Source organism: Ursus arctos, unplaced genomic scaffold (assembly GCF_023065955.2).
Source record: "Ursus arctos isolate Adak ecotype North America unplaced genomic scaffold, UrsArc2.0 scaffold_22, whole genome shotgun sequence".
In the NCBI taxonomy this organism is placed as follows: Eukaryota; Metazoa; Chordata; class Mammalia; order Carnivora; family Ursidae; genus Ursus; species Ursus arctos.
In genome coordinates this window covers 48,102,042-48,115,276 of record NW_026622897.1, presented here as the reverse complement: position 1 = coordinate 48,115,276, position 13,235 = coordinate 48,102,042, and positions in this window count along the sequence as shown.

Sequence of the window (13,235 nt, the reverse complement as noted above, 5' to 3'; positions counted from 1 at the left end):
GAATCTAGGAGGGAGAAATCTAGGTGGAAAAGGGGCTTCAGGATGTGTCTTGCTTTGGGCTGAGGTTGTTATTTTCTACATTGTACTTCTTTCCTGTTGTGGTCAATTTTCAGTAAAATATTATTAAAATTATAGCCTAAGCTTTGGTTCTTTGGAATGCTCTTCATCCTTTAACTGAAGCAAGTCAGGAAGGAAAAAATAAATCAGTGCTGCTCCATAGTGAGAAACCTCTCTGTCCCCTGGAATTGCATTCTCATGGAGGAGAGGCATCAGAGGGTACACAGTCAGAACAGCAAACCTGAGTGACTTGTTTAAGCATATGTGAGGCCCAGGTGCATCTCAGAAGTAACTGGGGAATATGTTGGAGGGTGAAGGGCCTAATTCTTAGTAGGCTGTATGGTGTTAAATTTGAATTAACATGATATGACTTTCCACCACAGTTTAATAAATTCTGAAGTGTGCAACTGACATGAGGAAAATGAGAGACATAAGACAGTTTAAGAGTCCGAAAATAATTATATTTGGAACAACAATTATAGGTTTGGAATTCAAAATGCTGCAGTAAAGGTGTCTGTGAGATATGTAGATGGTAAAGTCTAGAAGATTTCTTTTTACCTCTCTACAATGCTTTACAATTTGAAATTCTGTTTTCAATTACTTGTCTCAAGTTCTCTTTGGAGATTAGGCATGGTGCTTCTCAGGTCTACTTTTTTGACATATTGTCACTTTCAAATGGACGGAGATTTCCATATTTATTTTACAGATAAATTGCAAACTAAAATTAGTAACATACTGGAAGAGGAAGGACTCCTGGTCTAGTGCTCATTTCACAAAGTCAAAGTGCTCCCTTTAAGAAAGCCCCGAGCATCATGAAAATTTATGTTCCTTTCAGGAAATAAGACATATTCCAATAAAATATTCTATAGCCAAATTTCAAAAAGCTAATTTTGTTTTTCTTAGTAGTAATTTCCATTCCCTCATCCATTAATGAATCACTACATAGCATTTAGTAGAGTTTCAGTGTATCAGTCCCCAGTGTAATTCCCTTTTTTATAATAGACTTTTAGTTTTAGATTTGCAGGAAAGTTGCAAAGATAGTACAGAGTGTTCCCATTTACCCCACGCTCAGTTTCCCATATTACTAAAATCTTATATTAGTATGGTACATTTCTTATAACTAATGAACCAATATTCATACATTAATATTAACTAAAATGTATTTTTTATTCAGAGTTCCTTAGTTTTTGCCTAATGTCCTTTTTCTGTTTCAGGATCTCATCTAGAACACAACATTAAATTTAGTTGTCATGTCTCCTTAGGTTTCTCTTGTCTGTGCCAACGTCATTCATGCTGACCTCAGCAGTTTTAAGGAGTACTGAGAGGCACCTTATAGAATGTTCTTTGATTTGGTTTGTCTGCTATTTTTCATAATTAGAAATGGCTTACAGATTTTGGAGAGGAAGACCACAGAGGTAAAATGCCATTCTACACACGTCATTTCAAAGGGATATGCCTTCAACATGACTTATATTGTTGATGTTGACCTTGATCACCTGGTTAAAGTGGTGCTTACCAGGTTTTCCACGGAAAAATGACCCTCCCTGCCATGCCCCTTCTCATACTGTATCCTTTCAAGGAAGTGACTACATGCAGGCTACACTGCAAGTTTGTCGAGTTAAGTACTACTTCCTTGAGTACAGAGTGTCTAAATTGAATTAATTGGAATTATTCTGTGTAGGAGATTCGTGTAACTCTCTTTTTATTCCTCAATGTTAACATAATGATTTTTTTCACATATATTTGGAAAATATGAAACAAAACATCATCATTACATAGGACCATAAATACTCCTTTTTATCTAATAATGAAGAAAACCTGACCTTTCAGATATAGACACATCAGGTTTTCCTCTGTTTTGGTGTTGAAACATCAGATCATGTTGCTTTTCTACTTAAAACACTTTAATATCTTTTCATCATCAACAAGATAGGGCTTGATAACTTTGTCCACATAAAGGACTTAAAAGTTCCTTTGTAATCTAACTTCATCTTCTGTCTAACTTCCATGCCATTCCACATTTCCTATGCCTTGAAGTGTTGTGAGAATTAAGACTAATTTATGCAAAATACCCATCTCAGAGTATGTGCTTAATAAAAGAGAGTAATTCTTAAGTATTAAAAAAATTCTAACTTCCTTGATATATATATCACATGAAAATAAAATTCACTTACCAATTGAAATAGAGAAGCAGGAGGTTCAGAAAATGAAAGGAAAGAAAGTTATTTTATGGCACTGATAATGTTTTATAGTTTTTATAGTTGTATATCTTACAAGGAGCACCATTTTTTTTTAACGAAAGTAATAATAGCAGTATAATGTTGAATATAACATGGTCCAATTTCTAAGGAATTTAAAATTTATTATGTCTTGTTTTCTTATCAAATATGTAATATAGTATAGATCATAAAACTTATGAGTGTTGAGTTACCCATCATTAGAACCATGGTTGGGATAATGTCACTTTTGTATTTATTGAGTACTTTCTATGCAGCAAGAAATGTACCAGGCACTAGGGAATTCAAGGGTGGGTAAGACAATGTCCCTGGATGGCTCATCAGTTAATATAAATTATTGACCTATAAAAAATTATACTAAGATGGATGTAAAAATAACAGAAGTACTGGCTGAGAAAAAACGAGGGAAGCTTCATAGAGTAGGTAAACCCTAAGGAATAGGTGAGATGGGAGTTAGCCCAGTTTTTGGAAAAAGGAGGAAATTCTAAATATGCTGAACTACTTATATGGGCAGATGTGTACAGGAGAGAAATCACAGCACATTCGGTCCTTGTACCCAGTGCCATTATTCTTTTCTTTGTGTAGTTTTACCACCAGAGTCTGAGTAGTTTTTTGGCATTTGACTAGCTCTGCTACTTTTTAAGCCCACCTCAGGATATATTCATGCTCTTGTTAAATAAAATATAGTTTAGTGGAATAGGAAAATATTTTCTGTAAAATATCATTCCACCAAAAAAGCACACTTAATAATGGACTAAGCATTTCAGCTCTTTCAGTCGAATTTTTCCGTTCAGATTTCATAATATACAGGTGACTATTAAAGTAATAACAATTATGGTCATTTAATAGCATTCCCTCCCCCTATTTCCTAGGCAAGGCAATTTATTTTCAAATGCATAAGCTGCAAATAGAGAGTTATTATTATGGTAATGGACTAAAATGCAAAACAAATGTGGTCATGACACATGGAGAAACATTCCCACAATGCTACCAAGCAAAGATTTGCACCTTTATGGATATTAAAAAGATAGGTACCTTTATCAACACGCCTAGCCATTTCTCTCACATATATTTCCCAGTGCTTCCCAGGCACAGGCATTGTGACACTAGGATGGAAATCTGTGGTTCCTGAATTTAAGACTTTGGTTGAAAGAAGAAATGTAAACACTCTACCATGGGGTCAATTTTTAACCAGGGTTCTGCACAGAGGGTGAGTGATGCTCAGACAGCCGTCTACACGGGCCTGGTGATGGTGGGGAAGGTCCCAGAGGAGGGGAAAGTTGAAGCTGAAGGTAGGAACAGGAGTTTGCCAGAATTACAAGTGGAGAAAGGACATCCCAGGCAAAAGGAACAGCATCTGCAAAGGCAGAGTGCACAGAGGTATTTGAATGTAAGGGTTGGTGAGGGGAGAGGTGAAGGAGAAAAATGTCAATCAAATAAAACCAAAGTGAAGGCTGAACAAGGGGGGCAATGTTTCAAGGTTCTGAGGCTGCAAATTCACAGGTTTTTTTTGGAAGGTTTTATTTATTTATTTGTTAGAGAGAGAATGAGAGAGCACAAGCCGGGGGAACAGCAGGCAAAGGGAGAAGCAGGCTCCCCACTGAGCAGGAAGCCCAATGCGGAACTCCATCCCAGGACCCTGGGATCACCCAGGACCCTGGGATCATGACCTGAGCTGAAGGCAGACGCTTAACTGACTGAGCCACCTAGGCATCCCCAAAGTCACAGTTGTAAATAACATTTCTTTTAGAACGGAGGTTCATTCAAAACATAGTCTTCCACTGCTATATCTGTACCACATTTCCTAACTTTCAACCTGTCTTGTGAACTACTCACCTCAGGTTAATCAAGAGGAAGTTTTTCCCTCAAGCTGTCCCCCAAGAGGGTAAGTATTGTGAGGGCAAAGATGGTTTCTTCCTCTAGTGCCCTGTATACCACCTGGTTCATAATCTGAACTCAATGATATTTCTGGGTTGAATAAATACAAGGAAAAATTGATTACCGACCTGATATCATTACGTCTCTGGCAAATATTAGCAGTATAATCCCAGGAAAGCGACTTACCATCTCTGAGCACCATTTTCAGCTGCAAAATGTGCTAACCTGCTGTTGATACTGTCAAGATTAAGTGGGATGGTCTAGATAAGTGTCTCCATACAAATGCCTAGCCTATAAAACAAGCTAATGTTTAGTACATGTTACTTCCCATCCTTGTTCTTCTTTCATTATGTTACTCTCATGCACAAATCCCAAATACCCTATTGAACAACAAAACTAAGGAAGCAATCAAAACAGCAATCAAATCCACTTTGCGACTTGCTTTTCCCTCGTGCTTCAGCCACATTGGTTTATTCTCTCCAAGATTCACTGTTGAACATCTGATAAAAATTACTTAAATTCACTATGAACTTCTTCAACAGCACACTTCAAATCTTAACAACCAGGTCTTTACTCCCAAAATTTTCAGAATGCTTTTTTAAAAAATTATGATTGGTTTTCTACTTGCCTAATCCATTCACATCTTCTCTTTCTAGCCCCTGAGAAACTGAAAACTTAGTGTTCCCTCCTCTTCTGTCTGCCTCTTTCATTTAGAAATTTCTTAAGGTAGCACCTTTTTTCATCCTCCTCATCCCCTAATTCTGCGTAGCCTTGGTTTCACAGCTTTGTTCTAGTCTCTTAATAGTCACTGACAATTAGGCCTGGCCTCTTATAACAACTAGCACCACTTGGCAGCTGCCCTCAGAACAGCTCTGCACAGGTGCCGAAACATTCTCCTGAATCACTGTGGCGAACACAGGTACCCCTGCTGCCCTCTTTTTCCAGCTTGGTCTTTCTCCTCTACCCATAAGAAATGCCATTATTTTTTTCTTTGAAATTTTTATCATTTTCTAGTTCCAAATATGTTTCAATTTCCATAAACCATTACTTTACAATTCTAACCTTACACTAGAGTAGAAACTCTTCCATATTCTTACTTCAAAACACTGCCTACTCTAAGCTCTAGCTTCACCAACCTCTTAGATAATGAAAGATTATTCCTGTTATTAAAAAAAAAAGAAAGAAAGAAAGAAGAAAGCAAGAAGAGAGAAAGAAGAAAGAAAGAAAGATGAAAGAAAGAAAGAAAGAAAGAAAGAGAAAGAAAGAAAGAAAGAAAGAAAGAAAGAAAGAAAGAAAGAAAGAAAAGAAAGAACAAAGCAAAACAAAACAAAAACTCCACCCAAGGCATTTCAGACCTACAGCCAAATCTATGACACACCTCAGGCAACCTTCTAAAAGTGTACAGTGAGAAAGCTTGCCTTCTCCTCCATCCATCTTTCCTTCAAATAGTTGAGTCATATAGAACTCATTACTGTTCTCATGTGGTCTCCCACCTTGCTGACTTGGCTCCTGCTGTCTCTTCTACCTGCAATGCCATCAGTCTCAGCCTACTAACGTTCTATCATTCTATGTCTTTAAGATTGGGCTGGTGCCTTGAGTGATATTTCTACCATCCAAAACAGAAAACAAATTCTCTTTTCCTAACTCTGAAAAGACAGTCTCCCTCATAGTGTGTATTATACTCATGCACAGAAATAATTTAGCGTGATGGTTATCTTTCATTCAGTCTGTTATTTTAGGCTTCCACATTATCATCAACATTAGAGTGGGACCGTTGACTTTAAGTATAAGATTAGCTAGAAGGTTTATTACTCCAAATTAGACCTTCTGATGAGATTCTAAATTCTCCCATATAATTATTGCCAGCAAGAAATGATCCAGCACCATACATTTAATTGCAGGGTGGGCTTTTTGTTGTTGTTGTTTTCTTGTGTGTGTGTGTGTGTGTGTGTGTGTGTGTGTGTGTGTTTCCATAGGGGGTAGAGTTGGATCAGGAGGTTGATTCATTGAAATGAATCCGGTAAACAGCATCTAGTGCCAGGGGATTTACAGGTTCATCCGTTTCTATTTATTCCTGTAACTTAAAGAGCCCAATTAAATATAATGGGTTAAAGTATTAAAAATCTGTTTGATTATCACTACTTACTCAGTGAGACACTGATTAAAGCTTAGGGAAGAGACAATTCTATTCATAGAGCTGAGATGGGAAGAAAGATCAGAGATAGTTTATAGATACTTTTCACCTTATATTCTTTAAGGCCTTTAATGAGGGAAAAATATGGAAAACTTGAAAATCTGTTCTTCCAAGTCAGACCTAGCAAGCAGAGGATGCAGCAACAATGCTCGGATACTTTTGAGAGCGAGCCCTTCCACTACTACTGACTTGACTTGTGCCATTTCAAATCATTTTAAGCATTCCAAATCTTTTTTTGGAAATAGTTTAACCAATGTCTGTGGAGTGACAAAACAGTATATTGGAAAGAACACTGAACATGCAGTTACAGAGAGTTGTTTTCAAGTCTTAACTGTACCTCATTCTTCCCATCCTCCCTTCATTCAAGAAATGTTTTGTAAGGTAGCTATGGGAATTTGGCCAAGTTAATTAACCATGCTAAGATTCAGTTTCCTCTCTGTGTAATATAGATATAATCATTATGGCTTGCCTTCACAGGGTTGTTGTGAGGACTGAATAAAATTTTTAAAGTGAAATCACTTTAAAACACTATGTAAATCCACACATTTTGATGCTGAGAGGATAGTAAGATGAAAAGGCTCAAAGGCCTTCAGATACTCTGTTGGCTGCACACTGTTTGACCCAGTTCCATCCAGTGAATATTTACAATGTGGGCTAGCACACTAGGAGCTGCAGGAATGCACCAAAGTGTGATGTCATGATTCTTTTTCCAAGGGAAAGAAGAGGGGAGAGAGAGAAGAGTTTTCTTAGGGGAAGAGCGATAAAAGACAGCATAAGGCAGGGGGCAAATAGTCCTTGCAGGCAGTAATACATGAGCTCAAAGGGAGGATAATGTGGGGAAAGCTGTAATACTACCTTCTGAGGCTTTTATGTTACTGAAGGAAACACAGTATCTATAGGATACTTATGGGTAGTATGACACAGCCATCAGCTGGCTTGGTCTGGCTGCTCTCAGAAGTATCCCCAAGGTAAGAATCAGGGAATAGTCATAGAAGAGGAGGCTCTGAATCAATGGGGTGATGGTGTACAGGTGTACCCTGTCCTCTATAAGGGTAGGATGGGAAGACGACTGTTTCCCCTGCATACATAACACTCACTCCTCCTTTCTACCCTAGTCACCTGTTGCCACATCCATCCTTTGTTTTCCTTCTGACACTCGCATTTCTCTACTCTCACATACTCCATGGCCTATGGTTACATAGAGTCAAAACAAAAGTACCCGTGGATTCTAGATTAAGACTTAGCTTACTTTATAGCCTACTTTTTAAACTTACAGCATTCTCAATGACCCCCTTAAGCCCCCTGCACCTGTTTTCTCTCATAAGAAGAATAATATATACCTGGTTAGAAGGCAGGCAATGCTTCCAGAAGAGGTGCTTAACAAATTGACATACTTCTTCAGCTTATAATAGGCACTCAATAAATATTTCAATGAATATTACTAATTCTTGTTGGATCTATTACCCAGACCCCATTGGGAGGGGGGGGTAGGAGACTATCCTAAAAGGCTTTAAAGTAACATTTGTCTAATATAAAACTACAGTGAAATCTTCTCCTTACCTCCCTTCAAAGTCTGCACTTTCTGTAAAAGATCCAAAGATGGCTAGCATATTTCAAACTTTTTAAACAAAATCAATAGTAATTCTCTTTAATAAATTGCATAACTGGGTCCTTTCTAGATTACTATAGTTTTATTATGATTATTTTAGTGCACAAGGAAAGGACAAATAATTCGATGTGATGGATACAGAACAGTTACCAACATTTTAAAAATATTTTTTTTTGTTTCTAATAAAAGCCTTCTCCCTTAGCTGCTAGGAAGTTCAGAGGCAAAATTTACTCTCAAACCAACCAATTTTATTAACTCTGACAAAATTCTCATCTTCTTTTTTCTTGCACAATTTTATAGGCTTTATGGAATATTTTACTTTGTGCAAGCTGTCTCACACACTAACTTTATATCCTTAAGGGAATCTTCCAAAGATAGGTCATTACTCTCTATCCACACATGACCTCATAGACTGAAAAGTAGCAGTATGCTGAAATTGTAGAAACAGTACAAGCAGCTAATCAGTCTAAATCCAAACAACATGTACATATGCAAAAGAGGCATTGTCTAGAAACAGATGGTTCGGAAATGATTTAACTTGAATATCATTTAGCCATGAAAACTGTGTTTTTTTACTGTTTTACTAACCTCACTGAATGCCTCTCTAGCTCAAAGCAGCAGTCCACAGTGTTAAAACTATAGCTGTATATCACAATTTGTTTATATTTGCAAACTGTTCATTGATAGTAAGCATCACAATTTAAATGTACACTGACATGCACTGGTCCATCTTATCATGTGAATCATATTGTGAGAGCTAATTTAAAGATTGAATTCAGGGGAGCCTGGGTGGCACAGCGGTTAAGCATCTGCCTTCGGCTCAGGGCGTGATCCTGGCGTTATGGGATCGAGCCCCACATCGGGCTCTTCCACTGTGAGCCTGCTTCTTCCTCTCCCACTCCCCCTGCTTGTGTTCCCTCTCTCGCTGGCTGTCTCTATCTCTGTCGAATGAATGAAATCTTTAAAAATAAATAAACAAATAAATAAAAATATAAAGATTGAATTCACTTACCATTTTCTCCTGAGCAAATTACTTAAAGTTTCTGTATTTCTCTTTAAGTCAGTTTTAGCATTTATGAAATGGGTTTTAGCATCAGATTAGCCTGCAGTCACAACCTGATTCCAGCACTGAATGCTGGGAGGTTTGAGAGACACATTTTTAAAACAAATCTCCCAAATTTTTTGACACGGTTTCTATTGAATAGTGGGGGCCTATGTCTCTTTCCTTGAATCTGGGCTCTGTGACTTCTTGACAAATAGAACACAGGGGAAGTGATGCTGTGTCAGTTTTTTGCTCAGACTTTATCAGAATGGCAGTCCATTTTCCTCTCTTTCAGGATGGTCACTCATGGAAACAGGCTACCATGCTCTGAAGAAGCCCAAGCAGTCCTCAGAGAGGACCAGGTGGAGAGAAACATGACCCACATCCCTGGCCATGTGAGCATGCCATTTTGAAAGGGGAACCTCCAGGCTCCAGTTGAAATGCCTCCCTTTGATGTTTAGTGGATAAGAAACAAGCTGTCCCAGCAAAGTTCTACTCTATTTGTGAGCAAATAAGTGATTGGCATTGTGTTAAGCCACTAAGTTTTGGGGTACTTTGCTACACAGCAATAGATAACTAGAACAGTAGAACAAGGTCTTGTTTTTGCACAGAAAAGGCTACCACGAGGTTGAATAACATCAAAAGAGTTCCTGTGCCTCATAAGAACGTTACAAAATGATTGTGTTTAACATTCAGTCAATTCAGGTGCACCTGGGTGCCTCAATCAGTTAAGCACTGGATTCTTGATTTCACCTCAGGTCATGATCTCAGGGTCGTGAGATAGAGCCCCATGTCTGGCTCTGAGCTGGGCATGGAGCCTGCTTAAGATTCTCTCTTTCCCTTTTCCTCTGCCCCCATCCCTCTGCATAAATGCGCTCTCTCTCTTCCCCCAAACAAAAATAAAAATAAAATAAAATTCAGTCAATTTAAAAATTTGTGAATTTGATGCAGGTTTCTTATCAGTCTTCATTAATAAGATAAATTATAATAGAGGTATATCTTATTGATTGTGCTTTGCAGATATTATGTCTCTTACAAGTTGAAGGTCTGTGGTAACCCCCCTTCGAGCAAGTGTACTGACACCATTTTTCCAATAACATTTGCTTGCTTTGTGTTTCTGTGCCACATTTTGGTAATTCTTACAATATTTCAAACTTTTTCATTATTATTTTATTTGAATTGCTGCAATCTCATGATAAAACGTTAACGGATGAGGAGTTCCTTCTCATGGATGAGCAAAGAAAGTGGTTTTCAAAATGGAATCTATTGGTGAAGATGCTGTGAAAATTGTTGAAATGACACAAAGGATTTAGAATATGGCATAAACTTAGTTGATGAAGCAGTGGCAGGGTTTGAGAAGATTGACTACAATTGTGAAAGAAGTTCTACTATGGGTAAATTGCTACCAAACAGCATCATATGCTACAGAGAAATTGTTCATGAAAGGAAGAGTCAATTGATGGACCAAACTTCATTGTTGTCCTATTTGGAGAAATTGCTACAGCCATCCCAACCTTCCGGGACCACATGACCAGTCAGCAGCCATCAACACTGAGATAAGAACCCGCACTAGCAAAAAAAATGTATGACTCGCTGAAAGCTCAGATGATGCTTAGCACTTTTTAGCAATAAAGTATTTATAATTAAGATATGTACATTTTTTGGACATAATGCTATTGCACACTCAATGGACTACAGTATAGTATAAACATAACTTTTATATGCACTCGGAAAGCAAAAAAAGTCATTTGACTCACATTATTGCGATGGTCTGAAACCACACCCACAATATGTGGGAGGTATGCCTGTAGTTATTATTTACTGAATAACTCTGTACATTGAATGGACATGTTACAGGTTTCATAATAATTCTACTAATATATTACTATTGTGTCTTTTTTATTAATGAGAAAACTTAGGCCTAGGGAACCTATATAGCAATAAGTAGCATGATTTGGATATGAACGTTGATAGGTTAATACTAAAGCCAATATCTCCCCGTTTCATGATGACTTTCATGTATATAATCCAAAGGAAAAAAGTGCATTTTAAAATCACTGTGACAGCAAATACTGAATGGGCTTAGAAACAGAGGCTTTAATAAGACTTTATTGATAAAGCTGGCCAAGCAGTGGAGTAGGCAGTGCCTTCTGGACAGAGGACACAGCAGAAGCAAAGGCTCTGAGACATGATGTTTCCTTGCCAGGGACATGCATCTGCATATATTTTGGTATTACTGAGGTTTTGAGTTTGGGGCAGGGAATGGTGGAAAAGATACCGGAAAAGTAAGGGAGGGAGAACTTCGAGAATGTGTGTGCCTTTTGGAGGAGCCTGGTCTCATGCTTGATTGTTAAAGAGCCATTGAGAGTTTGTAAGCAGATAAGTGATGTAAAATTTCATACCCCCAACCTCTTGGGAATCTAGCATAGTAATTCAAAGTTCAATGTTAGACTTCATCTTCTGGATTCTGAATATTGGTACTTCTACTACTGGGTTTTTCACCTAAGGAGGCTTGAACTCCTTGGTGATCATAAAATTATTGCGAGGGGTCCAAGAATACATGTGCCTGTAAATTGCATGCTAAGAGAGTTATATATAACACTTTCCATGTTGAAATCCCTTTACATTAGTGACGCTGTTGAACTTGATAGTCTTATGTCATCTGGGCTTTGGGGAATCAAGAGATAACCTAAATCCATGCCTTGGGGTGAGATGAACAGGAGAGAGACTGTAGTGACACCAAGGGACAGTTTCAATGAGCCAGATGTAACTGATGAAGAAGCCAGGAGCAGTGGTTAGCAGAAAGAAGTGACAAGCTGCAGTGGATACAAATATATGGGAAATGTGCATTCTTCTCAGGATACTGAGAAAAAACATGAGTGGTGGACTGAATTGCCCAAGACTGCTGGGAATACTTATGGACAGTTAAGGAAGGGATATCTGAGCAGCTGAAGAGTTTGAGGTCATCCAAGATCTATATTTCTTTTACATGTTTCTCCTTTCCTCCAACTATGAACCGCTCAATGGTAACAAACACAACTCATGTTTCTCTGCACAGGTTTCATTTCTAATGAAGTGTTCAGGATGCCAAGGTATTCAAAAGTGTTCTATGAATGAGTGAATTTTCTTTAAAAGTCCCAATTTTAATAAAGGTCTCCCTCCCAAGACTATGCTAATATTTATCTCCCATTCCCTTCAAATATTTGTCAGAGAATGAGTTGTTTCAAGAATAGCCAAATTTAATAGTTTTATTGAACTTGAACCAGGCTTCCACTAGTAAATAATCGTCATTCTCTGAGTAATTTATATTAAGTGGAGGGTAATCTGTAGATCAGTGATTTGGGTTATGGTCATTTGTTTGTCTTTCTGTCTGCTTCTTTCCTCAAAACAACCTGTATTATTACACTTTGCCATGACTTTAAGTTTATGTCTGGGTTCAAATGTGACATGGAAGCTATGCATATGCAAACCAAGGAATATCAACCATGGAAGGGAGTTGGAGATAATCTATTATTCCTTTTTTAAAATAATTTTAAATATTAGGAAACTAAAGCTTAGCCTTTAGCCCTGTGCCTGTAAGTTGGCAGAAATTCCACAAAACTTTACTGATTTAATGAAACAGCCAGAACAGAATCCTAGAACTAAGTTTAGTAGACATTACAACATACCTTTGCACCACCATTTTAGATAGGAACATGGCAGGGTTTCTGCCTTATTTCCACCTTACAGTTTCCATTAAAAAATAACAAAATTTTTCAACAATTCGTTTTCAATAAAATAAATAAAATATTAAAGGAGAAGAAAAACCATGAATAAGGAAAAGGGGAGATATCAAATATACTAATTTTAGGGATTGATATCTTAATAAAATTAAAAATCACATTTGATATTTTTCTGCCCTTTTGTCTATTTTAACTGAGTATGCACTATATCAAAATTGCATATCCTCATTCTTACATATATCAATGCATCACATTTTATCACGCTACTAAAATTGCTCACTAAAACATCATTTTGTGAAAGTATTTAGGAGTAAATCATGCCATGTAATTTTCCCTGAGCTTTAGTTTCTTCATGGGCCACCTGGGACTATTAATACTGACCTATTAATACATGTTTTACAGGGAAGTAATGAGGATTAACTGAGACTGTGCATAGGAATAAAGTGCCCAACCCCAAAATTAAATTATTGCTATGGAACAAATGCTTATGTTTCCC